This window comes from Pteropus vampyrus, unplaced genomic scaffold, assembly GCF_000151845.1.
Source record: "Pteropus vampyrus isolate Shadow unplaced genomic scaffold, Pvam_2.0 Scaffold465, whole genome shotgun sequence".
NCBI lineage: Eukaryota > Metazoa > Chordata > Mammalia > Chiroptera > Pteropodidae > Pteropus > Pteropus vampyrus.
In genome coordinates this window covers 667,503-694,321 of record NW_011889246.1, presented here as the reverse complement: position 1 = coordinate 694,321, position 26,819 = coordinate 667,503, and the positions used below count along the sequence as shown (strand labels likewise).

The window sequence follows — 26,819 nt, the reverse complement described above, 5'->3', positions numbered from 1 at the left end:
ACATAAAAAAAAAAAGTAAAAAAATAAATAATAAATAATTTAAAAATAAATAAATAAGTTATGGAAGTTATTATTGATGGCCCTCTCCCTCATCCTGCCACCCTGCTTCTATGTCATCAACATTAACACCTGCAGATTATATTTACAAACAAAATCTGAAATACATTTGCTTTCCTCTATCACCTGGTAACCATTCTAGTTCAAGCCCCCTTAATACCTTGCCTGGCCTACTGCAGCAACTTGCTTCCACTCTGGCCTGTTCCAGATGGCAGCCAACTGAAGATTACGACCCGAAATTTCTGTTTCTAGACATATACCAGGAGAAACTCTAGCACATGTAACTAGGAAACGTGTACAGAAATATTCAGAGCCATCATCCAGTGTATAACAGCAAAAACCCAGAAATATGAAATATTCCACAGAAGTAAAAATGTACTATAGCTACATGTAACACCGATAAACCTAAACAAAACATTGAGCAAACAAGCAGACTACATGTCATTATATTTACATGAAATTAAAAAACATGACAAATTAAATTATATATGGTTTATGACTAAATCAACATGTAGTCAATTGTATTATAAAGAAAAACAACAATAAAAAGAAAATTCAAGATGAGAGAAAGAATATTGCTAATGCTGGATGGTACATATAAGTGTTTGTTATGATTCTTTAAATTGCATAATGATATACATGAATAAAAAACAAGGGATGCGTCAATTAAAATGGTAAGAAAAATATAAGATTTAGAGGAATAAATCATAATCAAATCAAAAACTCAGTTCCCTGATATGATTTCCACATATATTAATATGCTACTGACAGTGAGCTCTTTATATCAAGTACTGCTCTAAAAACTTGACACACACATCCAAAAACATTCTCATACACCTCACACATAATCATTTAAGCCTCCCAACAATCCTAAGAGGTGTAAAATTATTTTCCCTTTGCAGATACGAAACTGTAATTCTGAGAAGTTATGTGACTTGTCCAAGGTAACACCAACTTAGTAAGTGGTAGACCCAGGATGTGAATTCGGGCAGTTGTGTTAGAGAGTACCTGTATGTAATCATTCCAAACTACTCAGTCCTGAACTGATATAATTCTTTTAGATTTGATGTAGATACAACAATACTTTAAATTTAACAACCTTAACAAGTAGCAATTATTACAGAACAAAGACTCTTAAAACATTTCATGTACATTCTGTAAACTCTTACAATTTATATGCTATTAGGACAGATGGAGCTTTGTAACCTGAAAATGTTAATTATACAGAGGTCAAGTAGCATATTAATATAAATGCTCAACGATAAAATTGACTTGGAAAATTTTTGAACCCTTATTAATTTGTTCAAAGGTTTTTAAAGCACTCCAATTGTCTTCAGCACTTCTAATCCTAGCAAGCTATTGCATTTACTCCCCTGCTACCAAAAACTAGAGAACTGGACAAATTTTTTAAGACACCTACCCATAGGTAGCACAAGACTGTGATCCCTAAAAGTAGAAAAAACAATAAAGTGAGTCCCATTATCAGCCTGGCTTTCTAACTGGATGCCTTCCAAACCACGGAGCAGGGAGAGCCATCACAAGCAGAGCACAGAAATCTCACTAAGGTAAGGAGATGGAGACTAGAGTTCAGAAAGACAAAGGCAGCTGGGATTTGAGGACAGAAAAGGGAGCTAGACAGAGAAAAAGCTCCAGACATCAACGTGGGGGTTTTGAGTCTTTGGTTGAATAATAATCTGTGCACATGCGGGGTAAAACTCCACAAAGGCAAAGAACAACTGCTAGAAAACAATAAGGTAAACAATTCTCGAAAATTATAAAACACTGGGAGACACTGCAATTTTGTGTTCCAGCAATCAGAGTAGACTCAGTGGTAGGACAAAAGAAGCCCTGCAGAAAGGCTACTAAAGACCTGCTCCACTGAAGTTTAAAAACAACCCTGGAAAGGTAGAAAGGGTGGACCTAATTTTCAAGGAATATACTGCCTGCCAAGATAAACTAAACAAAAAAGACGACGACATAGTAAAAATATTCAACACTGTAAAGTTCACAATATCTGGCATTAGGCTGAAAATGACAGATGATTAAAATAGCAAATAAAGACCTTAAACAGCTGATATTATATACTGCATGTATTTAAAGAAATACAAGGAGAGAACTGGACAGTTAAGAAAGAACCAAATTGAATTTCTGGAGATAAAGAATACACTATCTGAACTGAAAAATATGTTGAATGCAATTAAAGCAGATTCAACACTGCAAAAGATCTCACCGAAGTAAGAGACACAGCAACTGAAACTATCTAAAATGAAGCAGATAGAGAAGATAGGGGAAAATATGACAAGACCATCAGAGGTTTGAGGGAAAATGTCAAGTAGGTTCATATATACGTAACTAGAGTCCTAGAAAGAACGGAAAGACAGAGACAAAAGTGTTTAAAGAAATGATGGCTTAACTCTTCCCAAATTTGAAGAAAACTAAAAATGCAAATACAGGAAACTCAAAAAATCCCAACTGGGATGAACACAGAGAAAACCACACCATGACATATTGTAAGCTGAGAGAGTTCTCAACAGCAGGCATACACTCCAAGCAATGTTAAAAGTAGTTCTTCAAGAGGAAGGAAAAGGATATCAAATGGGAATGTACATCTACACAAAAAAATAAAGAGTGCTGGCAATGGCAAATATATGCATGAATATGAAAGATTTTCTTCCTCTATTTTTCAATTTTAGTTTTAGCAAGACTGCTTAAAGAAAAATAAATAATGTATTATGGGTTTCTAAAAATTTTTGAAGTAAAATATACAATATAAAAAAGCTGGGATAGGAAAAATGGATGTAAACTGCTGTGAGGTTCTAATACTACACATATATAGTATATACTATACTATTAAGTAATACGGACAGTCCTATATGATACAAAACATGAATATTATAAATCCTAGAGCTGTGCTGCCCAATACGGTAACCACTAACCACATGTGAAAAATGAGAACTTGAAACATTTGTCTGAGTTAAGGTTTGCTGTAAATATAAGTTATACACTGAATTTTAAAGATTTAGTATGGAGAAGAAGAATAAAACTCATTTTTTACATTGATTATGAATTAAAATAATATTTTGGTTTTATTTTTTATTGTGTTAAATAAAAATACTTTTATAATTACTTTTATCCCTTTTTAATATTTAATGTAGCTACTGGAAAATTAAATTTATGTTTGGGGTACACAATTTGGCTCCCATTATATTTTTCTTGGATATGCTGTCCTAAAGCAACCACTATAAGATAAAATCAAAAGGTATAGCTATTAAGCTAATAGTGAAGATGAACTAAAACTAATTTTTTAAGAAGTTAGAAATATAGGGGAAAAAAAGAACAAATTTAAAAAACGACAAAAAGCAAAATGCTAGCTAGATATAGCAGTCTTAAAACGTGGTTCTGAATACCTTTGATAAGTCTTCACATTCACAGGTGGGGTTTGTCTTCTTCCCTTGAATCTGGGGGAGGGTTTGTGACTGTTTCTACTAAGAGAGGACAGCGAAAACGACACTGTGATTTCCAAGAGTAGGTTATAAAGAGTATGTAGCTTCTGCCTGGTTCTCTTGAAGACATTCTCTTGAAACCCAGCCACCATGCTATGAGGAAACCAAGAAGCCCCACGCAGAGGACATGTGTAGATGGGTTCCAGCTAATAGCCCCAGTTGATGTACCAGCTGACAGCCAACAAAAATCCTCAAGATGATTTCAATCCCAAGTCATTCAGTCCAGTATTCAAGTTTTCCCACCTGAGGCCTCTGACAACAAGGAGCAGAGAAAGCCATCCCCTACATGTTTTTTCTGAGTTTCTGATGGTCAGAATAAAAAAAAAAAAAAGCATTAAAATGATTATTGTTTTATGCCACTGATTTTTGGGATGGCTTTTTACTTAGCAATAGCAATTGGTATTAAAAATTTTAATTCAGCACACCAATAATTACATTAAGTAGAAATCCATGAAAAGGCAGCAGTTGTCAGAATAGATAAAAACCAAGAACCAACGACCTATATGCTACCTACAAGAAACCCACTGTAAATATAAGGACACAAAGAGACTAAAAGTAAAATGATGGTAAAGAATATAACATGCAAACAATCAAAATAAGCTAGGGTGTTTTTTGTTTTTCTTTTTAATATGAGACAAAGTAAATTTTAGAAAAAGTATTTCCAGGAAAAAGAGATACATTTCATTAATAATAAAAGAGTAGATTCATCAAAAAGATGTAACAATTCCAAATGTGTTTGTGCCCAATAACAAAGCTTCAAAATAAATGAAACGAAAAATGATAGAATTGAAAATAGAAATCAGTAACTCACAATTATAATTAGAGACTTTAACATATTTGTTAGTAACTGATGAACAGAAAATCAGTAAGGCTATAGAAGACTTGAACAACATGATTATTGGGAGTCAATTCTCCATGAATCTCTTGCATTTCTGAACATTTTGTGAGCAGAGATACTGACTGCCTTTGTGAAAGAATATCTTTTCAAGAATATCTGTAGAGCAAACAGCTCCAGAAAAGAGATAAGGATCTCAATCGAAGGCAAAAGGCAGGTTTACTGTTCAATATAAAACGTGTCCCTCCAGGGTAAAAAGAAGTTTATTTGCAGTCTATTATAGGATATCTGAACTGGAAGGTACTTCAGCTGTGACGCAAACCCATGTATAACCAGTATTTATCTAGGACTCTCTGCATTTCTCCAATGAGACATGAGAGACAAAGTGAATAGACACAAAAATCAAAATTTGTTGTGCTGTGAGTAATAAAGTCCTCTGTCTTTGACTAAGGAATTCTATGTTTTCTCCCAGCAGGCATAAAACAACGGCGTAATAACTTGTTTTTAAGAAGGAAACAACCTCAGATCCTTCACAGTCTTCGACACATACCAACCACCATGATGGCCCAATTGATATCTAGAGATTACCCCATCCAGTGTTATTTTCAAGTTTACATAAAACAGTTACCAAGACAGACCAAAATCACAGCTATAAAACATGTCTCAGAAAATTGAACAGAACTGAAATAGTACATATATTTCCTCAGACACAACAGAATTAAATGATACATCACTAACAGAAAGATATCTGAAAAATATTCAAATATTTGGATATTTAACAACACATGTCTAAATAACCAAGGAGTCAAAGAAAAAGTGACAAGGGAAAATTAGGAAATACTTTGAAGATAATTAAAATGAAAAAAAAATATATATATATATCAAAATTCAGGAGAAGCAACCAAAGCAGTGATTAGGGGAAAATTTACAGCTTTAAGCTTTATGTTAAAAATGAAGAAAGGTCTCAGGTCAAGTATTTAAGTTCCAGCTTAAGAGCTAAGGGAAAAAATCCAATTAAATTCGAAGTAAGTGAAAGAAAATAAATAATAAATGTAAGAAGAGAAATAAAATAAATAGAAAAATGCACAAACAAGAGAGAAAAATCAATGAAGCCAAAACCCAGTTTTAGGAAAAAAAAAAAGAAATTTGTAAATTTGTTAAGCTCAAGCTATGTTCATGGGGAAAAAAATGGAAGATACACGTTTTAAAGTCAGAAATGAAAATAAGGACCTCACTACATATCCTACAGATACTAAAAGCATTACAAAGAAATATTATGTCAATAAAGATGGAATGGATAAATTTCTTGAAAGACAAAACTTACAAAAATTGATTCAAGAAGAATCTTTATAAAATTTACCTAATAAAGAAAATGAACCCATAATTTTAAAACGTCCCACAAAAAAATTTCAGAATCAGATAGTTTCATTAGTGATATGAATCATTTAAAAAAATATTATTCTTACATATAATTAGAAAATAAAGGTGAATTACTCTGATATCAAAACCAACAGACAATATAAAAAACTCCAAATCAATATTTCTCATGAATGTAGATGCAAAATTCCTTAACACAATTTTAACAAGTAGAAAGCAGCAATACATAAAAAAGAGAACATTATATCACTAACTGAGGTTTATCCCAATAATTACTGGTGAAATTAACAATCTAAAAATCAATAAATGTAATTTGCTATACTAGCATTAGGAAAGAAAAATCATATGATCATCTCCAAAGATGCATAAATAGAATTTTAAAATATTCAATATTTGATAGAGCAATGTCAGCAAAATGACAGACTACTAAGTTCCAGACCCTCATCCTCCCCACCATGTTAATATCAAGAACTACAGGCTAACTAAAACAGCTTTGTGGTAGCTCTGAAAAGCAGTCACGGATCTGCAGCAACTAAGCAAATATCCAATCAAGAAAGAGTCACACTCAAAACAGTAGGAAATTTCATGGCATTGTTGCTTGCACTTGCCCCACCAACCTCTCCCTGGTGAAGCTCGAAGGAAGTGGCCCAATTTCTAGTACCCTCCCCCTTGACAGTAGGAAAAAAGTGAAACTTATCTGCAATATTCTGGCATGTCTGTGGGCTGCCCCAGGAACTGATTTCTATATTGCCTGACTTGGAGCTCAGTTGCAAATGGTGGCACAGCCTGGATTTCAGGTTGGAAACCACAAAAGGTAGTAGAGAGTGCTATGGTATGTGAAAACTACAGGGAACTGAAGACCTACAGATGCCTACAGATAGGATTACAGACAGAAAAAAAAAAGGAGTAGAAACTTCAAGAGTGAAAAAGTAAAAGTGAGACTCACAGTGAAATTAAGACATCTTAAAAGAGCTATGTAGACTGACAAATTGGGAAAAAGTAAATGTACGGACCCAGGAAAAATGCACTCAGAAAAGGCTCAAGAAGACCTTAAGCCTTCATGACAGGTTAACTGGTAAAGGTATTCCCCTACACAGAGGAAATCTGTAAAGACTGAGATGGTGGTTTTCAAATGACAAATTTTCAACAAACATAATAAAGCAGACAAAGAAAAAGGGAAATATGACTAATTAAATAGAACAATATAAATTTCCAGACCTACCCTAGGAAAACACACACTTTGAACTTACTAGACAAAGATATAAAACAACTTTTTTTTTTAGTTTTTGTCTGTTTAATTCATTATCATCTGTGCCTACAGTAGTGCCTAGGCTCATGATAGGTACCAATATTTGTTGAATAAACAAAATTGTATTTACCAATGTCCAGGAGAGCATCTGCACATGATAGCCCTGAATAAATGTTTGCCAAGAAAAATAAGTAAATGCAACATCCTAAGGTATTTTATAGAGAACCATGAAAATAACAGCAGTAAGCATTCAACATTTATCTTAATAACAATGCTATCGGGAAAAATTATGTGCCCTGTTTTACAGAGGAGAAAAGAGAGGCAGTTTCATAACTTGTTCAAAACAGAGCTTGAGCATTTCACCACCATGTGCTGGGGTCACGCGCAAAGATGTAACAGCAAGGGGCACTGAACAAGGGTGTTCATAGAGACAGAATATTTGCTGAACAAGAGAATAGAGTCCAGGCAACGAGATCTTCTTTAAATACTGAACCCCATTACTCTTTAGACTCTAGAGTGCTGTTGACCTATAGTGGGCATGGGGATTCAGAGATAAAGAATATTGGCAGAGGCTGAATATTGACAAATGTGGGATGTAAGTAGGGATGGAACATTTGGGAGGCCCAGAACTGTGTGAGAATGAACCATTATAAAGATCCAATGATAGCTGTAATGAGTTATTCAGAAGGGCATAGAATGTTGTCAGGGCAGAATATTATGGGCACAAGAGAATACTTTCAGAATAAAATGTCATTGGAGTGTAGAACCTCCTTGTGTACAAAGCACAGAAAGACCTAGAACATTGGCAATGAATAAATATCTGAAGGAGTATAGGACCAGATGTCATCAAGGATGGTCTGTTCGCAGGACATAGAATTATTGGAATGAGTGGAGGTATTTAGGTAAAACATTTAGATGGTGATCTGGGTTTATGGTGAAACAAGAGACCTGGGATATGTCTGGGTTGGGATATTTAGGGGACTGGGATGTTTCAGGTACGTAACATCTGGGAGACTATAGTGCTAGCTGTGACTGAGTGCTTTTGAAACACAGAATGTCAGCTGGGATGGGATATTTTGAGAACATAGGTCACTGGTTCCAGTGGCACACTCTGAGAAGGGCAGAGAATGGTAAACTGAGTATGGAGGGCATGATAGGAGGAAGGAGGCAGGTAAGTCAACCCAACTTTTACTGTGGGCTCTTCTCCATTTCTGCTCCTGGGTTTTGTTTTCAGATGGTTTCTCAGATCCACAAAACATATTGAGACTCAGGTATAAACACCAGGGTGTTTGGGCTGCCCAAATGAGAAGTCTCTACAGGAGAAGATGCCACAAAGCATTCCATCACAGTGGGTGGGCCATCAAAGTCGGCCCCACAGGAGTCCTTGCCACCTTCTTTTGTGCCAGCACACAGTGGGTTTGCTGTGATCTTCCTCAGGTAGACATGATGACACTCATCAGAGCATAGCTGGATGTTGGCACATTGTAAGGTTTGGGAGTAACTCACCTGGGGACTGGTGGTGGTACCCGAGCCAGACACCTGACAGCAGGTGGAAGCGGGGAGGCAGTCACTGTAGGAGAGGGGTAGGACATGGATGCGGCTCATGAGCTGGACCAGGGACCATCACTCCAGAAGTATGATATTGTGGTTATGGCTTAGGTGAGTGAGACTGCTCTGGTACTAAAGATGGGTGATAAAACAGACTACCTCCCTCACCTGCTCTCCAGCCTCCACATGACCCAGGGCATGCTTGCCAAGGTAAACTCTGCACCTATCCTTCATATAGTGTGCTGCAGTGAGGATCCATCTGGGGTAGATCAGGACTCCCTTACAGAGCAGCCATCCCTATACTAGTAGGGCTGTCTACCAGGGCTGAGAGTGGGGGAAGCAGGTGTAGCCACCCAGGAGAAGCCCACTGGTTCCACTGAGAATCTTGGGATACTCCTGAGAGATACCATCTGATGAAGCCACATTCAGGAAGGCAATCACTACATCCAGGGACCACATGGCAGCTCTGAGTTTGGGGGGCAGCGAAGGGAGCTCATATGAAATTACTGACTCAGAGGAACAAAGAAAAATAATGATAAGAGAAGGAAGCCTAAGAGACTTATAGATACCACAAAGCGCACCAATATATGAGTTATGGGACTGCCAGAAGAAGAATGAGAGAAAGTAACAGAGTTTATCTGAAGAAATAACAGCTGAAAACTTCCCAAGTCTGAAGAAATAACTGGACATCCAAACTCAAGAAGCTCAAAGGACTCCAACTAGGATGAACTAAAAGTGGTCCCCACTGAGATTAATAACAGTCAAACTGTCAAAAGTCAAACACAGAAGAGAAACTCTTCAAAGCGGTAAGAAAAAAGCAACTTGTCACAAATAAGAAAGCTACCATAAAATTATCAGCGGATTACTCAGCAGAACATTACAGGCCACAAAGGGGTGGATGATACATTCAAAGTGATGAAGAAGTCTATAGCCATGCTACCCTGAACAAGCCCAATCCCGTCTGATCTCGGAAGCTAAGCAGGGTCAGGCCTGGTTAGTACTTGGATGAGAGACCACCTAGGAAGACCAGGTGCTGTAGGTGTAAAAAAATGAAAAAATTAGGGATTGTAAGCTGATAAGGTCCTTGCAATCTGTGAGGTCAACCAAGGGTTGCCACACCTAAAAAAGAAAATAAATAAATAAAATATCCCTAAAAAAAAAAAAACCCCAAAAAACAAAAAACAGAGTGATGAAGAAAAAACTACCAACCAAGATTACTGTATTTGGCAAATACATTCTTCAAAAATGAAAGAGAAATTAAGACGTCCCAGATAAATAAAAGCTGAGGAAATTTATGACCTACAAGAAATAGAGGGAGTCCTTCAAGTTGAACCGAAAGACTACTGGACAGAAACACAAAGCCATATGAAAATATGACATTCTCCAGGAAAAAATAGAATCTTCTATTATTGTATCCGAGGTACATAAATTCGTTTTAATTATTGTACTAAATTTAAAAGACCAAAGCATAAAAAGTGTAAATCTAAGTTACTAAGTATATAATATAAACATGTTATTTGTGACATCTATAACATAAAGTGGAGCAGCAGAGCTATAAAGAACTTTTTTATGTGATTGAAGTAAAGTTGATTTCAGTTAAATTCAGTTTATCAGTCTAAAATAGACTCTATGAAGAAAATATCTATAGAATCTACACAAATGGAAATGAGAAGGGAATCAAAATATGTCATTACAAAAAAGAAATCAACTAAATGCAAAGGAGAAAGTAAGAGACCAAAAAAAGGGACAAAAACTGTATGACGCACAAAAAACAAAACCATAATGGAGATAGTCCATGTTTTTGGATTGGAAGAATCAACATAGTTAAAATGACCTTATTACATAAAGCATTATACAGATTTAATGCAATCCCCATCAAAATCCCACCGGCATTTTTAAAGAAATAGAATAAAAAAATCATCAGATATATATGGACGCACGAAAGACTCCAAATTGCCAAAGCCATCCTAAGAAAAAAAAAGAGGCATGACTCTGCCCAACTTCAAATTATATTACAAAGTGACAATAATCAAAACGACATGGTATTGGCAGCAAAACACACACACAAACCAGTGGAACAGAATCGAGAGTGCAGAAGTAAACCCATATTTATAGGGGCAAATAATTTTTGACAAAAAAGCCAAAACATACAGTGGAGAAAGGAAAGCCTCTTCAATAAATGGTGCTGGGAAAACTGGAAAGCCATTTGCAAAACAATGAAACTAGACTGTTGTCTATCACCACACACCAAAATTAATCAAAATGGATTAAGGACCTAAATATAAGATCTGAAACAATAAAATGCATAGAAGAACACATAGGAACTAAATTCAAGGACCTTGGACTTAAATAGGATTTTATGAATTTGACCTCAAAGGCAAGGGAAGTAAAAGCAAAAATAAATGAATGAGACTACATCAAACTAAAAAGCTTCTGCTCAGCAAAAGAAATCATCAACAAGGTAAAGAGACAACCGTCTGAGTGGGAAAATACATTTGCAACCGACACCTCCAATAAAAGCCTAATATCCAAAATATACAAAGAACTCATATGACTCGTTAACAACAAAAAAAGCAAATGATCCAATCAAAAAATGAGCAGAGGATCTGAACTTCTCCCTAAAGGACATACAAATGGCCAAGAAATATATGAGAAGATACTCAACATAGCTAGCTATTAGGGAAATGCAAATCAAAACCACAATGAGATACCATCTCACACCTGTTAGAATAGCTATAATTAACAGGACAAGTAATAACAAATGTTGGAGAGGAAAGATGCGGAGAAAAAGGACTCCTCACACACTGCTGGTGGGACTGCAAATTGGTACAGTCACTATGGAAATCAGTATGGATACTCCTCAAAAAACTAAGAAAACTATGAACACCAATGTTCATAGTAGCCTTATTCACAGTGGCCAGGACACAGAAGCAACCGAAGTATCCTACGATAGATGACTGGATAAAGAAGCTGTGCTACATATATACAATGGAATATTGTTACTCAGCCATAAGAAGAGATGAAATACTGCCATTTGCAACGACATGGATGGACCTCAAGATAATCATGCTAAGCGAAAGAAGCCAGACAGAAAAAGTTGAAAATCAAATGATATCACTCATATGTGGGATATAAACCTAAAAGCAACAGATGAACAGGACAAACAAACAGACACTCATGGACTATAGACTAGTGGTTACCAGAGGGTAGGTGGTGGGGGATACTAAGGGGATATGTAGATGGTTAAAGGGGGTCAGATATAGGGAGGTAGGGGGAGGGTGAAGTGGGTAAAGGGGATCAAATATATGGTAGCTGAAGGAAACTGGACTTTGGGTGGTAAACACACAATAGAATATATAGATGTCAAATTATAATGTACACCTGAAAATTATATAATTGTATTAACCAATGTTACCCCAATAAATTTAATGAAACAATAAATAAAAAATAAAACAAAAAAACATAATGGCAATACAATACGGTCCTTCTCTATGAGTAATTACTATAAATGTAAATAGATTAAACTCCCTAATCAAAAGACGTAGATTATTACAATAGGTAAAAACAAATAGGATTCAACTATATGCTGTCTGCAAGGGACTCTCTTTAGATTTAAGGACAGGTACAAGTTTAAAGTAAAGGGATGAAGAAAGATTTTTCATGCAAACAATAAGCAAAAAAAGCAGAGGTGGTAATACCATATTAGACAACATAAATTTTAAATCAAAAACTGGTACAAGAGACAAAGAAGGACATTATGTAATAATAAAAGGGACAATTCACCAAAAAGACAGCAATTGTAAAAATATAAGCATCAAACATTAGAGCTTCTGAATACATGAAACAAGCTAACACTGACAGAATTAAAGGGTGAAATAGACAGCTCTACAATAATAGTAGGATATTCCAACATCTCAGTTTCAATAATGGACAGATAACAAACATAAAATCATTATGGAAACAGAAGACCTGAAAAACATTATCCACTAATGGCACCTAAGAGACATATACAGAACATTCCATCAGACAATAGAAGAAAACACATTTTTTCAAATTCACATGGAACATTCTCCAGAATAACCCATACATTATGCTAGAAGACAAGCCTTAATAAATTTTAAAAGCCTTAAGTCACAAAAATATTTTTTTCCAATCATAATGTAATGAAACTAAAAATCAACAGTAAGAGAAAAACTGGAAAATCCACAATATGTGGAAATTAAACACACTCAACTAAAAGTTCAAAGAAATCTGAAGGGAAATTAGAAAATATCTTGAGAGAAATGAAAATGAAAACAAAACATGAAAACTTATGAGATGCAAGAAAAGAAGTGATAAGAGGAATATTGTTAAGAAAGATCTTAGCAACCTAACTTTAAATCTTAAGAAACTAGAAAAGAACAAACTAATTCAAAGTTACCAGAAAGAAATAATAAACATTACAGGAGAGATAAACAAAATAGAGAATAGAAAAATAGACAAAAATCAACGTAACCTAGAGTTAGTTCTTTGAAGAGAACAAAGGGTAAAAAATGATAAACTGTTGCCTTAATTGAATAAGAAAAAAAGAGATAAGACTCATATATCACAATCAGAAATGAAACAGGAGTTATAAGAAAGGACCACAAACAACTGTATAATAACAAATTGGATGATGCAGATGAAATGAACAAATTCTTAAAAAAAACACAACCTACCAAGACTGAATCATGAAGAAATTTAAAAATCTAAATAGACCAATAACTAGTAAGGAGATATTCCGAATAAGCAATCAAATATCTACCAACAAGAAAAGCCCAGGACTAGATGATTTCACTGGAGAATTCTACCAAATATTTAAAAAAGGATTAACACCAATCCTTCTCAATCACTTCCAAAAAATTGAAGAGAACACTTACTAAATCATTCTATGAGGACCAGTATTATCCTGATACCAAATCTAGATAAAGGCACTATTTAAAAAAAACTATAAACTAACATCTCTGATGAATATTGATGTAAAAATCTTCAAAAAAAAAAAAATTCCTAGCAAACCAAATTCAATAACACATTAAAAGGGTTAAACACCATGACTAAGTAGGATTTATTCCTCAAATGCAAAGATGATTCATCATACAAAACTCAATCAGCAAAATAAACTATATTAACAAAATGAAGAAAAAAACACATGATCATGTGAATTGATACAGAAAAACTATTTGACAAAATTCAACATCCTTTCATGATAAAAAAAAAAAAAGCACTCAACAAACTAGGAATATAAGGAAACAACTATATAATAAAGGCCATATGTGAAAGGTCCACAGCTAATATCATACTCGATGACAAAAAACTAAAGTTTTCCCTCTAATATCAGGAACAAGGCAGGGATGACCTCTTTTACTACTTCTATCCAACAAAGTACTGAAAGTTCTAGCCCGAGCTGTTAGGTAGAAGAGAGAAAAAAAAAGGCATCCAACCTTGAAAGGAAGGAGTAAAATTAGCTTTGTTCACAGATGACATGACTTTATATGTAAAAAACCTAATGACTTCTCACACAAAAAAGTGTTAGAACTAATAAATGATTTCAGCAAAGCTGCAGTATACAAAATCAACACACAAGTTAACTGTTTCTATATAAAAATGATTGCCCCCCAAAATGAGAAAACAATTCTATTTAAAATAGCATCAAAAAGAATAAAAATACTTGGAAATAAATTTAGCCAAAGAGAGGAAAGAGTTATAAACTAAAAATGACAACACGGTACTGAAAGAAATTAAGGAAGACACCAATAAATGAAAACACATCCCATAATCATGGATTGGAAGACTTAATACTATTGTCAATACTACCCAAAGCAATCTACAAATCCAATGCAATCCCTATCAAAATCACAGTGGTATATTCTGTGATAACAGAAAATCTACCCTAAATTTCAAATTGAATCTCAAAGGCCTCCAAATAGCCAACACAATCCTGAAAACAAAGAGCAAAGTTGGAGGTCTCACACTTCCTGATTTCAAAAACTAACTATAATTTGCAGTAATCAAAACATTATGGTATGATAATCTTCGTTCCTTCAGTTATATGCAATAAAAGCCTGTAGTCCAGTGTGGTAATAAATGTAACCAAAAGCTGAACTTCATATCTTAGTTTTCCTGTAGTATGAAACCTTATCTTAAATGACAATAAGAAGATAAAGCATATGACATCTACATTTCCTGTATATCACCATAGTGTACAAAGAGTAAAGAGCATCAGCTCTACTGAAGAAACCCTAGGTCTACACCACAAATAATCTTGTAATTACAATTAAAATGTAATTTACCAATTAACTGAGGGCATTTGGGGGCCTACAACAAATCTTATAGTAGTGACGTCAATCTCTTATTGCAGGGATTAGAAAAAAACAAACCTCTACCCTTAACCTCACAACCATATAAACAAATTCCAAATAGATCATATATCTAAAAGCTAACACTACAAAACTTTTGGAAGAAAACATAGAAGAAACTCTTTGCAAACTTGGTACAGGCAAAAATATTCTAGGACACAAAAAGTTTAAATCATAAAAGAAAAAAATTGACAAAGATTTCATTAAAATTTATACCTTACATACTTTGAAATATACTATAAGAAAATGAAAAGGCAAGCCACAAATGGAATGAATACTTTATTTAAATATATGTATATCTCGCAAAGGAACAGTATCTGGAATATTTAAAAAGTAGTCTTATACTTCAATAAAAAGGCAATTTTTTAAATGGGCAAAACATTTGAATAGACATTTCTCAAAAGAAAACATAAAAGATGCTCTAACATCAAATCATCTGAGAAATTCGTCATAAAACCACACACAAAAAAATCAGTATACACACGAGAACGACTAAAACACAAAAAGTCTAACAATACTCTGTGTTGGTAAACACGTGGAGCTACTAGAAGTCTCATACACTGCTGGTGATGATGTAAACCACTTAGCAGTTTCTTTATTTTTTTTTTAATTAATTTTTGTTATGGTGACATTGGTTAACAAAATCCAGTAAGTTTCAGGTGTACAATTTAACAGTAAGGCATATATATATTGCATTGTGTGAGGCAGTTTCTTATCATATAATCCAGCAATCCAATCCTAAGCATCCAAGAGAAATGAAAATGTATGATTAAACAAAATTTGTACAAATATGTTCACAGCAACTTATTAATAGCCCAAAATTCGAAGCAATCTAAACTGCTATCAATGGATAAATGAATAAACAAATTGGCATACTGAACATGGAAATATTCCTCAACAATAAAAAGGAATTAACTACTAAGATGAGCTACAACATAGATAAATCTCAAAAACATTATACTGAATGAAAGAAACCAGGCAAGAGTATGTACTATATTACTCTGCTTACATGAATTATAGAAAAGAAAAGAGTAATCTATAGTGACAGAACACAGAACAGAAGTTAACTAAGGCCAGGGCTGAGAGAATGATTGACTTTCAAAGGGCAATAGAGAACTTATTGTGATGACAAAAGTTTTATTTCTTTTAAATTTCTTGGGGTTACATTGGTTAATAACATTATATAAATTTCAGGTGTACAATGTTATAATACAACAACTGTATACTCTATTGTTTGCTCACCACCCAAATTCTAGTCTACCTTCATCATCTTGTATTTGACCCTCTTTACAAACTTTTTCATTACCACCATTCTGTTGTCTGTATTCATGAGTTTTGTTTGCTCATTTGTTTGTTTTACATCCCATACATATGAGTGAAATCATGATTCTTGTCTTTTGTCTAATTTATTTCACTTAGCATAATACTCTCAAGATCCATACGTGTTATCACAAATGGCAATATTTCATCATTTTTATGGCTAAGTAGTATGCCACTGTATACAGGTTCCATGCCTTTATCCAGTCATCTGTCAAAGAACATGCGAGATGTTTCCATGACTGTTGTAAATAATGCTGCAATGAACACGAGTACATGTATCTTCAAAAATGAATGTTTTCTAATTCTTCAGGTAGACACCCAGAAGGAGGATTGCTGGTTCATATGGTAGCTCTGTTTTTAATTTTTTTGAGAAACCTCCATACTGTTTTCCATAGTGGCTACATTAATTTATATTTCCACCAGCAGTGTACAAGGGTTCCCTTTCTACACATTGTTTCTAACACTTGTTATTTCTTATATTGATAACTGTTCTAATGGATGTAAGGTGGTATATCTCATTGGGTTCTATTTGCATTTTCATTATAGCTAGTGATTTTGAGCATTTTTCCATATATCTGTTGGCCATCTGTATATCTTACTTGGAAAAATATCTGTTTAGGTCCTCTGCCCATTTTTTAAATTGGATTGTTTCTTTTTTGTTGTTGAGTTGTATGAGTTTTCTATATATTTCTATATATATATTAGCCCCTTATCAGTAGTATCATTTGTAAATATCTTCTCCCATTTGTTGGTTGCCTTTTAGTTTTGCTGATGGTTTCTTTTGCTATGCAGAAGCTTGATTTGATATAGTCCCATTCATTTATTTTTGTTTTTACTTCCCTTGCCTTTGGGGTCAAGTTCACAAAGATCTCTCTGAAACTAAGATCTACAAGTTTAGTGCCTATGTTTTCTTCTATGTGTCTTACTGTTTCAAGTCTTATATTCAAGTCTGATGCATTTTGTGTTAACTTTTGTGTATGGTGTCAGAGAGCAATCTACTTTCATTCTTTTGTACTTGACTTTCTAGTTTTCCCAGCACCATTTATTGAAGAGACAGACAATTTTGGCTCTTTTGTCAAAAATTAGTTACATGCATATATAAATATGCACAAACATACATATACACGTATACTTATGAGTTTATCTCTGGGTTCTCAACTCTGTTTCTTCAGTTTGTGTGTGTGTTTTGCTGTCAGTATCATACTGTTTTGATTGCTGTAGTACAGTTTGAAGTCAAGGAGTGTGATGTCCGCGGCTTTGTTCTTTTTTCTTAGGATTGCTTTGACTATTTGGGTCTTTTGTGGTTCCATACAAACTTGAGGATTTTTTGTTCTACTTCTGTGAAAAATGCCACTGGGATTTTGATGGGGGTTATACTAAATGTATATATCACTCTAGATAATATTTTAACAATGTTAATTCTTCTAATCCATGAACACGAAATATCTTTCCTCTTCTTTCTGTCTTGTTCAATTTTTTTCAGCAATGTCTTGTACTTTTCAGTGTACAAGTCATTCACCTCCTATGTTGTTTGTTCCTGGGTGTTTTATCCTTTTTACTGCATTTGTAAATGAGATTTTTTTCTTCAATTCTCTTTGATATTTTGTTGTTGGCATATAGTAATGCAGCAGATTTTTGTACATTGATTTTGTATCCTGCAACTTTACTGTATTTGTTTGTTGTTTCTAATAGTCTCTTGGTGGAATCTTTAGGGTTTTCTATATACAAAATCATGTCATCTGCAAATAATGACAGTTTTACTTCTTCATTCACAATGTGGATGCTTTTTATTTCTTTTTCTGGCCTGACTCCTCTGTCTAAGACTTTCAATATGATGTTGAATAACAGTGGTGAGAGTGGGCATCCTCATCTTGTTCCTGATCTGAGAGGAAAAACTTTGTTTTTCACCATTGAGTAAGATACTAGCTGAGGGTCTGTCATAAATGGCCTTTATTATGTTGAGGTTCTTTCCTTCTGTACCCATTTTATTAAGTGTTTTAATCATAAATGGATGTTGTATCTTGTCAAATGCTTTTTCTGCATCTATTAATATGACCATATAATTTCTGTTTTACTTTGTTAATTGGTATATCACATTGATTGATTTGTAGACGCTGAACCATTCTTGCATCTCTGGAATGAACCCCATTGATGGTGAAGTATTATCTTTTTAATGTATTGCATTCAATTTACTAGTATTTTGTTTAGGATTTTTACATCTATGTTCATCAGAGATGTTGGCTTGTAATTTTCTTTTTTTGCATTGTCCTTGCCAAGTTTTGGAATCGGGGTAATAATGTCAGCTTTATAAAATAAATTAAGAAGTATTCCATCTTCTTCAATTTTTTGGAAGAGATTGAGAAAAATGGGTATTAATTGTATTGAGTGTTTGGGGTAATTCACCAGTGAAGCGATCTCGTCCCAGACTTTGTTTTTTGGGAGGTTTTTGATTACTGTTTCAATTTCATGACTAGTGACAGGTCTATTTAGGTTTTCCAATCTTCATGGTTCAGAGTGATTATTGATACATGAAGATTTACTATAACTATTTTATCTTTTGTTTTCTCTGTATCTCCATTGTTTCTTTTCCCTTGTGTTTGAAATGTTTTAGTTCTTGATTACAGCGGAGGATACAAGGAGGTATACATTTGTCAAAACTATCAAATTGTACACTTTAAAGGGTACATTTTATTAAATGTAAAATTTGCCTCCATAAAGTTGATTTTTAAAAGATATTACAATCACGATAATACATTATCATAATTCTATGTAATAAAGTCAACAAATTAAAAGAAAAATCAAAAAGAAAAATCTACCAAATCTATCCCACTATCCTAACAAAGCTTTTTTCTGTGTTCCCTTCCAATCTTAGCCAATGCATATATATTTTGCACAGCTGTTAGTTATCATTTTGTATAAACAATTTCACATCCAACTTTTTATTTATGTTACACACATTTTTCACATTATTTCACAGGCTATACAAAATGACATATATAATTTGGTTAGTTGCTAATGCCTAACCATTTGGGTTGCTTCCCATTCTTTCCAATTATAAAAATTATAATAGTGAGTATTATGTATAAAGATCCTTTCTTAATTTGAATATTGCTTGGGATAAAATCCTAAGAACCATAGCTCACTTTTTCACCCCATATTTTTTCTTTTTCATTTTAAAAGTTGTATTAAAGTGCTAGGGCAGCTGTAATAAAGTACCACAAACTGAGTGGCTTAAACCACAGATATTTATTGTCTCACAGTTCTAGATGCTAGAGGTATGAAATCAAGGTGTCATCAGGGTTGGTTCCTTCTGAGGATGTGAAAAATATTTGTTCTATGCCTCTCTCTGGCTTCTGGTGGGTCCCTGACTATCTTTGGCATTCTTTGGCTTGTAGAAATATCACTAGATCTCTGACTTCACTTTCACATAATGTTGTCCCTGTGTGCATGTCTCAGGCCAAATTTTCCCTTTTTATAAGGACACCAGTCATTTTGAATTACAGACCTAACCTACTCCAGGTGACCTCATCTTAACTAATTAAGTGTGCAATAATCCCATTTACAAAGAAGGTCAACATACTAAGATACTAGGGTTTAGGACTTTAACATATGAATTTGAGCACAATTCAACCCCAAACAGAAGTTATACTTGTTATGAAAAACTCAAAAAGCAGAAAAAATTATAATGAATATGTGAAGGCCCTTATCAGTCTTTACCAAGCTTTTCCACAGAAGTAATCACTATTAACACCTTCACTTAGTAACATTTGAATAACACTTTGGCCTCCCATAAACAGCAGTTGGTGCTGCTATACCAGAGACTAAATCTAGTATGGCAATTTTTATTTACTACAAATGATAGATGGGTAGTCTCCAAACACATAAACATTTAAACTCTTTTTTCACTTGAAGAGTCTCTGTGGGGTACCTGGAGAATCTCAGAATCATAGAATCACAGATTCCAGTGCTAAAAAGCCTTAGAGATAGCCTGGCTTAACTTTAGCTGGTGATAATATATATTTTGAGTGATTTTGGAGTCATACATAGGTCCAAAATGGTTTGCCATTTACTGGCTCATAAATTACTCCTCTAAGTTCTTCCACCTATAAAACAGGGTAATATTACCTACCTGCATGGATCTGTGAATATTTAATAAGGTAATACCGCCAAGGCACATACTGAGCACTCAATTAACAGTAGCACTATCCATTTAAAATTTTTTTAAATGTAAATTGTCATAAAAAACACATAAGATTTACCATTACAACCATTTTTACTTATAATACAGTTCAGTAGTGTTAAATATATTTACAATGTTGTGCAACAGATCTCCCGAACTTTTTCTTCTTCCAAAACTGAAGCTCTGTGACCATTAAACAGTCTCCCTCTTCAACGGCCCTTGCTTTACTTTGTTTCAATGAATTTAATTAACTAAGATACCTCATATAAGTAGAATCATATTTGTAATTCTTTTTTAAAGATATGTAAATGAGAATATGTAATTTTTAAAAGATCTCACTAGCAGAGCCAGAATGAAACTGGATTTTCTGATTCTTAATAGGGTACCTCGACTGAGGTTATTTTTTAGTTCCAGGTGAAGTATAAAAGCCTTATAATTGCCAAAATTTTTACAAGTACTGTTTATGTCTACCATAGAGTGAAACTCTATTTAAAACACAAAGCTTTTAAAAGACCTAGAAATCAAGATTTGTGGGTTTAAATATGCCTGGTTCTTTTGCCATGCTACTAATTTATAGAAACTCCAATGTTGTCAGTACTAAACAGAACCAGAACTGATAGAAACAACAGTCAAACTAACACAAAGTATAACAATCTTAAAGTCAAAAAGAGTAAGCCAGTTATATTTACCAGCTCACAGTGCCTGGATCCTGGGAGGGATGGATGTCAGCCCCTTAAAGAAACGCACATGTGGTCTGAGCAACAACTGAACTTCAAAACAGATGTAGAGATCATACTGCCACATGTAAGGCAGACATCGACACAGCCCTTACCAGTGGCTATTCACTAAGAAATGTCCCCCACTATAGACATTACTGTTTAAATTTACTTTTCACAGGGATTTATCCCTAAAAGGCCCAAGGAGCATTAGCCAAGCAATTTAGATTGTGGTGTCCTATGTGTGCCTATGTCTTAGAAACATATATTTGTAAGTCACGAGCCTAAAAATTCCCTTCACTCCAGACGGAGGCTGGAACACAACAGGAGAACTGGGGGCAGGGGTGGAATAAGGAGAGGGCTAGGAGTTAGAGAAAGAGATCTGGTCAATGTTCTATTAACTGAGCCAACTCAATTAAAGTTATAGTTTAATGGAAAAGCCAACATGATCATAAAACAAAAATAAAACAAAATAAACAGAAAACATAAAACAGGTCATCCGGAGAACATCACTAAACATCTCAAACATCCTGTTCCTAATTGGCAATAAATGTCTTGAGCGGGCCTATTTGAGCAGTGGCAATTTACTAAAAAACAATCTGATACAATTTAGAGTCATAATAAGCAGAACTCCATCTAAATGAAATGAAAAAAGGAAAAACCTAAACAAGAACACAAATGGTATCTCATTTTGCCCCTTCAGAGGAAGCAAATTTTCATTCTGGGAAGTTTGTTTAATAATAAGTTCAGTGCATTCACATTAATGACACAGGAGACAGTTACCACTCCCCCAAAACATGCACATATAAAAACATAAAAACATTCACAATTAGATTTCACATGTGGAATGAACTGCTGATCGTATCAAGTGAACTTAAAATACCTGGGAATGAGAAGTAGTGCTTTTCACATTTTCCGGAGCCCTGCAAAATACTTAATGCCATATTTATACTGAAAAACTGAAATGTTGAGAAAACTTTATCAGACTGAATAAAAACATGACATTTATTAAGGTGGCTTTCTGACTTGCCTTACCTATGGAAAGGATGTATTCTGGTCTACTGTTGGAACATGCTTAGCCACAGGCACATTCTATGTCACACAGGCCTATGGTGGTTCAGCTTAGCTGTATCTAACTCATTTGTCTACCAAATCTAGAGAGGCCCAACTGAACCACAAACAGAATTACATTCTTCAATCTGTTTTAAGAGTTAAGGGACTGATTCTCTGATTTCCAACTGTCCATCTCCAGTATCTTGTATCAAATGGTTCCTAACTCAGAAGACAGAGGTGTTATTATTAGTTCTCTAAAATTTTAACATTATCCTTAACTGCTACTCTCTCCTTTTCCTAACAAGTAATCAGTACCAATTTCTGCCCTCTTTATTCTCCAATGTACTTACAACACTGAAGCCACTATCTTATTTATATTTCTATAATATGGGTCCCCCCCCCACCCCCTAAAAAAAAACCCCACAACTACCATTTAAACTCCTCCAATTAAAATCTTTGCCTTCCAGGTTAAATATGAGCCATTTGGCCCATATCAGGATCTGGCCCTTTCTAACTCTCATGCACAGCTAGTGCATAATAAATGAGACCGCCCATTCTTATTATCATTAGCAAAAAGGCCTTTTCTAGCTTTTTCTCTACTTTCCTACATATGTATACCACAAATCATTTTCAGTTCTCCCAGCTCCATGCATGTCCTGGGCCTCTGCTTACCTAGAACTCATACCTCATAATGCAAAGCTCAACTATCATCTTAAGAAAACCTTTCTGAACATCCCTGCAAGCTCCCCAAATACCTCCCAACAAAGTTTTTTCTCTGTCTCTCTGGGGTACCACAGTACTTCCTATATGCTGTTCTACTCCTTCACTCATTAGACTACTACTTCATCCTTGGAGGCAAAATCTTTATATCCCCCAACATCTGCTTATACACAGAAGGCACTCAGGATATACATAAGGAATAAGTGAATAAAGGAAGAAGAAAAACTAGAGAGCAAGGGAGAAAGCAGGAAGGCATGCTAATCATTACAAATACTCCTCTCCCAATGCCACAGTTAAAATACTCTTAAGTAGTCCTTCAATTGCCCTAATTTATGAACAAACTCACAAGGTGGCACTCATGGCTCTCCAAAATTTCTCCCAAACTATTTTTCTAATCTTAACTTCAAATTCTCTCCATGACTACCTTACTCTTCAGCCTACTGGAGTAATCAGTTTTTTCTTGATCATGCCCACCTTCTGTCTGTTCATTGTCTTCTTTGCAGGTGGAAACCCCACCACCACCACCCACCAGGTTTTACCATCTAAAATCATAATCATTTATTTATTCATTTAAAATAATAAATCATTTCTTTATTCATACTCGCTGAATGTTTACTATGTGCCAGGCCCTGTTCTAGGATTTAAAACAAAGTCTCTGCTCCCTTGGAATTTGTAACATAGTTGGGAGGTAAGGAGACAGAAAAAAAAAATCAGTATGTCAGGGTGTGATCAACCCTAAGGAAAAAAAAAAAAGTCAAAATAAGGACAGTGCATGCCTGAGACAGGAAGGTGAGGAAGGCCTCTCAGATAAGCTAACATTTGAGCAGAGCTCTGACAGAGGTAGAGCCGTGGAAACAGTTACATAAGTTTTAAGGAGGAGGTTGCTAGATACCAATGAGGTTAGTGTGGCTGGAATAAAGTGAGAAAATGGGAGAGAAGATCAGCAAGGTCAATGAGGCAAGGTTGTGGAGGGTCTCACCAGCCAAGTACAGATTTTGCACTTCACTCTAAACAGCATAGGAAACCACTGGAAGCTTATGAACAGATGCACCTTTCAGACTAAGGGTATATGAGAGCACAGTGAAAGCAGCAAGACAGATGAGGTAAACTGCAATGGTCCTCATAAAAGATGATGGTGGCTTGAATGGAGGTCAAAGGAGTGAAGTTGGTGAAAAGTAGTCAGATCCTAAATATATTTCATAGAACTAACAGATCTGATGATAGACTGGATGTAAGATGTAAGAGAAAAAGAATAGCCACAGATAATTCCAGGGTTTCTGATCTGAGGAACAGGAAAAATAAGGTTGCTTTTAAATGAATTATGGAAGCCTGTAAGAGAAACAAGTTTCAGGGAAAAGATAGGAATTCATTTTGTACATTTTTAGTTTATGCTCATAGACACCCCAATGAAAATAACAGTCAGTCAGGTATCTGGTACTCAGGGGAGAAGTATGACCTGGAAATGAAAGCTTAGGACTTGTCAGCATGCATACATACATACACACACACATATCTACCTACATACATATGCACATACATATACACATTCACATACACACACACTCTAATTTATATCTCTCTCACAACTCTTTCCATATTTGATTTTGTAACAGATTCATCACAAAATAAAACATAAAAAATCTGGTTAATTTCAGGAAAATGAGAATGGACCAAATTGTGAATGATAAAATTTAATTAATTTTATCTATTCAGTAACTTTTTATTTTGTGCCTGCTATGAGCTAGAAATACAATTCTGAATAAAACAAATATGGTCAATTCTGTGGAATTTAATGTCTGGTAAGCTGAAAACTACTGCTTAAATAGTTGATTCCTTAATTATATTAGTAAAAACACTTTTTTAAAGTATTCAGTACAGAAATAGATGCAGGTATTTTTTCAAGACCACCATGAAGAAAGTTCAGCCCTCTGCTGTCCCCAGCAGTTTGGAAGACAGTGAAAAAGCTCTATCCACTGAACAAGTGTTCCATTCCACAAAGCGTAGACACACTGTAATCATATATACTGAGTGAGCTTTGGACCCCTAGTTGAAGCAGACCAGATAATAAAGCCTAAAAGCTTTCCATGAAATAAGTGGTATCACCAGGTCAAGGTTGGTTTCATGGGTGAGAAGTCTAGGGAAGCAAATATCTTGCTTTCTACATCACACCTGGCCTGTGGATGAATTAAAAAAACCATGATTTCCAGTGTTAAACTTTAACTTTATTAAGAGAACTTTTTTTTTGTAACTTCATTCCATTTTAACAGCCTGACTTATTATATTCAATTTTAAGTCTGCACATTTGAATACTGCAAGTCTTAACAAATAACTATTTTTAGAATATTAGTTTATCCTCGCACTTAATTTTTTGAGATGGTATATTTACAAAAAGTAAAAACCAAGTCCATAAAATAGTTAAGTCATGTCAGTTTTTCAAAAATGGTTGCAAAGAAGCTTTGTAAAAATAATGATTCATGAAATCAAGGCTACAGTTCTTTGGAGAACAAAGTGGTATAAAGTTCATAAGTGACTTAAAGAGGAATTTTCATGAGAATGCAAATCAAAGAAACGGGTATTTTTAAAAGAAATTTATATGGCCAGTCCTTTATCATTAAGATTGAAGGAGAGATAAAGAGTTTCCCAGACAAAGAAAAACTAAAGGAGTTCTTCACCATTAAACAAGCTTTACAAGAAATGTTAAAGGCGCCTTCTTTAAGGAGAAAAAGAAAGACCATTACCAGAAATAAGAAAATATGAGAAAGAGAAAAATCTCACGCTTAAAGCCAAATATTTAATAAATACAGTTAATCAGACATGAAAAAGCTACTACGAAGGTCAAAAGAAAAAAATTATCAAACTCAACTTGAACTACAATAAGTAGTTAGGAGATAAACAACAGAAAAAGATCTAAAACATGACATCAATAACAAAGTGTGAAGGGGGAATAAAAATGCAGTCCTTATGGAATATAATCGAACTTAAATGTCTATCATCTTAAAATAGACTGCTATAGATACAGAATGATATACATAAACATCATGGTAACCACAAACCAAAAATCTACAAAAGATATAGAAACAATTAAAAGAAAGGAACCCAAACAAAATGCTAAAGAAAACCAGCGAACCATAAGGGAAGAGATCAAGAGAAGAAAGGAAGCGAAAACTATAAAAACAACCAAAAAACAATTAACAAAGTGGCAATAAGTACATACTTATCAATAACTACCTTAAACATAAAAGGAATAAATGCTCCAATAAAAAGATACAGGGTAGCTGAATGGATTGAAAAACATGATCCATCTAGGGTGATAACTTCTTTAGTTCCATAAATGTCTAATCACTATGTTGTACAGCTGAAACTAATATAATATTATACATCACCTATAACTGAAAAAAATTTAAAATTATTTTAAAAGCATGACCCATCCATATGCTGGTTACAGGAAACTCACTTCAAATCAATAGACATATACACACTGAAAGTGAAGAGAAGAGAAAAGATAGTCCATGCCAATAAAAATGAAAAGAAAGCTGGGGTAGCAATGCTCTATCAGACAAAATAAGAGTCTAAAACAAAAAATGTAAAAAAAAAAAAAGGCAAAGAAGGACATTACAAAATTGTAAAGGGGTCGATCCAAGAAAAGGATGTAACAATCATAAATATCTACACACCCAACACAGGAGTGCCTAAATAGATAAAGCAATTATTAATGAACATAAAGGGAGACATCTGTGGTAATAAAATAATCATAGGGGATTTTAATACCCCACTCATATCAATGATATCAACAATAAATCATCCAGACAGAAAATTAATAAGGAAATAATGACTTTAAATGTCGCATTAGTCCAGACAGACTTAATAGACATTTACAGAACATTTCA

The 26,819-nt window shown here is 34.4% G+C and overlaps 1 protein-coding gene and 2 pseudogenes across 9 annotated transcripts in view; 1 reads left to right on the top strand and 2 right to left on the bottom strand.

The window, feature by feature from the left end:
• FANCC (Fanconi anemia complementation group C) overlaps window positions 1-26,819 on the bottom strand; it is a 240,373-nt gene that overhangs the window by 112,024 nt on the left and 101,530 nt on the right. The window lies entirely within an intron of this gene.
• On the bottom strand, window positions 8,044-9,028 carry LOC105306923 (annotated as a pseudogene).
• LOC111732526 lies at window positions 9,493-9,611 on the top strand (annotated as a pseudogene).